The sequence below is a fragment of the Labrus bergylta genome, chromosome 9 (assembly GCF_963930695.1).
Source record: "Labrus bergylta chromosome 9, fLabBer1.1, whole genome shotgun sequence".
NCBI lineage: Eukaryota > Metazoa > Chordata > Actinopteri > Labriformes > Labridae > Labrus > Labrus bergylta.
Window position 1 is genome coordinate 25,054,734 of NC_089203.1, and position 6,000 is coordinate 25,060,733.

Genomic DNA, 6,000 nt, shown 5'->3' on the forward strand with positions numbered 1-6,000 from the left:
TTTATTATTTATGATGAACACTGAACCCCCCACAGAGCGGACGGGAGCCGGCGCCGCTACCCCAAAATACCCGTCAAATCCGAGCAGCCTACACGCCTCCATCACGCCGCTGAAAAGGCCGTGAAAATCGTCCTGTTTTTTAACGGCTGCTTTGAAGAAAAAAGAATTATCATATCGCTGGAAGTATTAAAGTTCCCCAGAAGGAACCCTACAGTTTTATGAGTTTTACTGCCGCTGTCTTTTTACACGTTTGACCGCCTTCCTGGAGCAAGTCGAACACAAAGTGAGTGTGTGACGGAGAGAAAGTCAAAGGGAAAAGTTGGCTGATTGCAGCTATAACTCCTGCGCAGACTAATTACCAGTGGCTGTAAAATAAGTCAAACTGGTCATCCTAATGAGTCCACCAGAGAGCGATTGTTAAACTCCATTAAAAAAGATCTATTTTCTTTCTCTTTTTTTTATTTGTGTGTTACTCGGCTCCACTGTCAGCGTCATCGTATCAAGAGAAACCAAACAAAGTGTGTTTAAAGGTCATGACGCTGCATCCACACGCTAACAGTAATTAATGTGGAATTAATCCTGACATAAACATTCAAATATATTCATGCCGTGTCTTCATTAAAGCTCTGTGTGTTTGTGAGGACAAAGTTTGTCTTCAGGTGAGGCAGACGTGACCTTAAGAAGCTCAGGTAGAGAACACAAAGTCTCTAGTGTCTGTTGAGCTGGAAGCTTATTGTTCTGCTGTTTAAAGAAAAACAGGAAAAAAGCATGTTCCTGCTGCGCATAGTACAAACTATTTACCATCTCAAATGGTAAAACAGATATTAAATGTTAAAAGAAAACAAATATATAAAAGTAAGCTATACTACCATGTGTGAGTTCATTGTTTCTCTTTGTGTAGATTGCTTTATATAAAAAGCTAAATTTACACTGTGAAAATGACAAAATGGTTAAACTTCACAAACACTATCTGACATCGCTATCCATACAGGATACTGTTATTTACACCTTTTTGACTTGATGTTGGAAAAATATGATTACATATTGAACATAAGCTCCTCTTAACTCCTCAAAAACCAGAAGGCCGAGTGAAGAAAGCCAAGATGTTCCCCAAAATGTTTGACCGTTTGAACTTCCAGCCCTTACTACACAGATCTTTTGCAAAAGGGAAAAAAGAAAATTGGTAAATGGAGATTGTCATGCCTTGTCTTTGATAATTTGATATAAAAAAAATACTCTAATAGCTAAAACATACAAGGTACATCTCCTTAAGGATGAGTATACGGATATGAAAATAATTATTTAATTTTTTTAAGTTGCCTCTGCCAGCTACAAATAAGCTCAATACACATGCTATTAATGTTCTGCTTGATGATCGAGCATTTTAAAAAAAAGCATTACATTTTTTTTGCAACGGAGACACTTTTTGGAGATTTGAACAAAATGTATTTTTGAAAAATGTTCAAAAATATTTACAAAGTGTCCCAGCTTGTTAAAGGGAATTCAAGTAACACCAACAACACGTGATCTTAAAATTCAAGCTTCTTTCATTGAATGTTACTCGTGGTTAAAACGAATCACAGCTAATCTGTGGTTCGTTCAGATCTTCGGCCACAGTTCGAGCTATTTGTAATCCAACGACAGATCAGCTGTACAAATAGGAAGTCAATTCAGTTTTTAAAAACATATTATTACACACGTTTTTAATGGACTATCACATAGAAACAGATCATAAAACACTGACTTTGCAGGTTTCAGCTGGTGACTGTGTAACCTTAACGATCCTTAACGTTACAGACGGATGAAGTCTGTTGCTGTAAACTTTGAACCTAAACTTAAACTTTAAGAAACTTTGTTACAGAGCGCTGATTTTGCTCCAAAACAATGAAGATATAGTCCTTATAGGCTAGCGCCCCCTTTGGTGTTTCATCTGACTTCCTTTCTGCAGGTGTTGCCAGAAACACACACATCCCCTAAATGAACAGTGTGTGTGTTTCTGTAGATTACACAAACGTGTTAGTCACTATCTTTTCTTCTGTACAGTCCCTGATGGGGATGACAAATACTGTTATTGAAATGATGCAGCTTTTTAAATCACAGGCTGATGTTCACAGACTTTTTAAAGCGCTTTCTAAATATCAGAGAGTTTAGGTTTATTAGCTGCTTGTAGTGTTATTATTAGAATGGATCAATGTGTATACAGTGGAGGGAATTGAGGCTGTGATACATGATTAAGATTTATTGTGTAAAATGCACAGTTTGTGTCAGGGCTAGCTGAGGAGGGGAAAAGTTATACTCTTCATTTATTTCTTATTTAACCTTTTTATTTTGCCAATCGGAAAAGATACTTCTAAATGAACAGGAAAACATGCATGTCTACCTTTATTTATCCGTCAAAACTTGCGCTGAGGCATTTGAATCGACCTGTTTCTCCTACAAAGACATGTTCAAACTCAGGAAAGAGACGCAAGGATGTTTCAAACTTGGTGCTCGCCTTTTCAGCAGAAAAAAAATACAGTTTTTATGTAACGCAGTCTGGAAACAAATGTGATGTTTTGTGTCTGAATTCATCGAAAAACAATGAGCTCCTTCAGGTTTCAGCCTGCAGGTATGAATTTAAACATTCAACACATGGATCCATATGTTCCGCCACACAGGCAACACAGATAATAGGAGAGTGTGTGTCTATAGGAATATGTATGAACTGTCCATATGAGCCTGCACAGACTCAGCGCTCAGCATTGTATGGTGATGAAAGGCGGATCATCGGGGAGCGAGCGGCTGTTATTTTGGCTCGGCTAATGTTGCAGCTCTATATGTGCCATCCATCGCCCGAGCGTCCAGGGACTCCCGGGGCCGTAAAACCCTGCAGGGTGGGTAGAATCTAATAAAACGCACTTGACGTTTTAATTGCATTTTCCTCATCAAGGAGTAATCTGCAAGATGGTTGTGGCATTTCTGTTGAGACCAATAAGGCTGATATTATGATCAGTCATTTCTCTGATAAACACGCCACGCTCTCGATTGTGTGAGGAATATTGAGCGAGATGAAGACGCTCGCACACGCTATAGCATCATTCATCTGACGCCTTTATGGACGTACTGTGTTTCTGGGTAAATATTGTCTTATGCAATGTGTTTGTGTGTGTCTCAAGATGTAATGTGGTGTACAGTAAGCGCTCTCTCACAGCTGTGTGAACACGCTGCTCGGAGGAAACACTGAATCTGGACCTGCTGCAGGTTTCTGACTTAAACTCAGGCTGCAGAGCATGAGAGTCGTCCCTGCAGGGCGACACACACATTATGTGGCTCATAACAGCTTTCAATTAGCACACTCATGAACTCTGCATGTTCAAAAAATGCCAAGTTGAATACAGAATGCGTATCTGATGAAACCTGCACAGCACTGAAGATCAATTTGGATAACTCGTACTTTACTTTCATATTTATTTTTAATATTAAACCATTTTACTCCCATTCCTCTGAATGTCCAAATACAAAACATGTCCTAATAAACCGTGTTTATCTGACACTTTTATTGCTTAGTCAGGTGAGGATTTAGCTTCAAAACACAAAGAGGCATTGTGTTCAAACACTGGTTCAAAACTTCCATCCATCTGCTGCTCCGTGTTAAATTTTTGTTGAAGGCCTGAAAAGAAAGAAATGTAGGATTAATTTAAAACAAGACAAGTGACGAAAATGCTTTGCAGTCCTGAACAGAACTGGACACCTGGTCTACTTATGGAATGGTAATCATGCATTTACTGTACATAGCATTTTATAGTTTTTTATATCACCATGAATAACAAGGTGCTCTTCTTTGATGCAGCTCTGTTGTCTCTGTTTTAATTAGAAACATGTTAAGTGTCTAATCATTTAAAATGTCTTACTTGTATTTGTAATGGCATGTATTTGCAGACGTGGGACTCTGCCTTTTGCATGCAATTTGTGGAAGAATACAGCTTAACCTTGTGGCCTTGCATGTTTAAAATTGGACCCAGAGGTGTATCTACAGTATCTGAAGAGCTAACAATTAGAAGAAGAATATTTCACAGTATGCATGATCCATCTGGGACAAAAGGCTTGTTTTAAAACTGTGCATTTAGTTTCCAATAACACCTGATTCATTTAAACTAAAACTAAAATGAGACAAAGGGTCCATCTGACCTGCAGCAGATGAAGACACCTCCACCTCCATCCAGCTGCCGTGTGAGGAGGATTAATAACTGTCACAACTGAGATATGACTGTATGTGCAGCTGCTGCGTTAAAATGACCCCCCCCCCCATTGTTTATCCATTAAACCATCCTTCAAATCTGATTCAATCTTCTGTTTGATACAGATCGGTTCCCTCTGACTGCTATGATCATGGCCGCAATTAAAACATGGCCGCCATCTTTTCCTGTGTGAGGCGGGTAAACGTGTTCGCCTCTTGCTCCCTCTCGGCTTTAAGAGCAGCACAAAGACATGTAATTGGAACGAGTGAGCTAAAGCTACAAACAATCTGCTCCTCTCCCTTAGATCCAAATTTACACTTTGAATGGCAGAAGAAATAGAAAAAAAAAAAAACTTTCAATTAGGCCTTTTCTCTTTTCCCCGCACATTTAAATTGGAAGTGATCTCGGAGGAAATAGTTATCATTTTAATGACGGCCTCCATTCATTAGAGCTCTCATCCTCCGCTCTCTGCCCCCTCTCTGTGGATTCGCAACAGATTCCGACAAAAGCCCTGCTTCAATTACCTCCAAGTTAACCCGCTCTCCACCTTCACATGTGGGCATCCCCCGGCCTCCGACGTGTGGCCCTGAGAGCCTGACCCCCCCCCCCCCACTTTGCCCCATTGTGTTATCTTAGAGCTTCACCCTGCTGTCTGATGGAAAGACATCCTTCATGTAGAGTCCTGCAGTTTGTCAGGAGACAGAAGCTCTTTTCATACATGTACTCCTGAAAATGTCTAGAAATTTCCAAGCAGCCTGCCCCTGAAATCTCCCTCGCTTGCCTGTTCACACATGTCCCCCAACATCAGGAGACTTTCAGACCGAATGGAGGCGGGGTCTCAGGAGGCAGGACATGACCTAGAAAAAAACCCCACAGAAATAGAGGACAAGCAACAGAGACCGACAATGTGATGAAAGTTTTTGTCTTTTCTTAAACGATATGTGAAGAGCGGAGGAAATCATACTGGAAACATAATGACGCAGTTTCTTTATGTGCACAGTGTGTACGCCGGTCGCAGGCTGTAAACGTCATCAACCACACTTGCTTGTGATGAATTTTCCTATATATTTCCTGCTGTGTTCTCAATGGCTCACCCCAACTCCTTGCAGAAATTCTACTGGTGTGGGTTTGTTTGGTGGGCGGGGAGAGCTAGCATGCAGGGGGGGGGTGCATGGCTCTGGGACGCTGAAGCTCACTGTCAAGCCGATTCCCCTGACATCAGATCAGGGCTCCTTTTCCTGATTGCACCTGTGCAAACTGGCAGACAGCGTCTTAAATCACTATGGCGACAGCAGGCGTGTCTGTTTGAATTGTCTTCCCTTCTCCTATCACGATATGTACAAGATATGTACAAGAGAAACGTTTGCATGAAATAGCTGCACACCTCCAGCGGATATTTGTAAAAAAAGAGAGGGAGAGAGAGAGTATCTCTGACATTGTGCATTTGAGTCATGCTTATAACTGAAACACTTACCTTACTTCGACTCCATACTGGTTTCACTGGTACAGGGCGAGCGCTCAGGATGTGCCGGACTATTGGATCGTACAGTGTGAGCACATTATGATTATGATTACAGCAACTCAAACTGAACTATCGCTGTACTTAAACAGAGCTTTAGTTTCTCCAACATATGGAATGCATGCTAAGTGCTTTTCACTGTGCAGCATTCTGACAGCTGCATGTGGTTGAGGACTTTTTTTTCCCCTTGCTGTTGATCAGACCACAAATGAGTGATAAGAGTGTGATGGATAAAGGAGAGTTTCTGGAGCCACACTGACCACA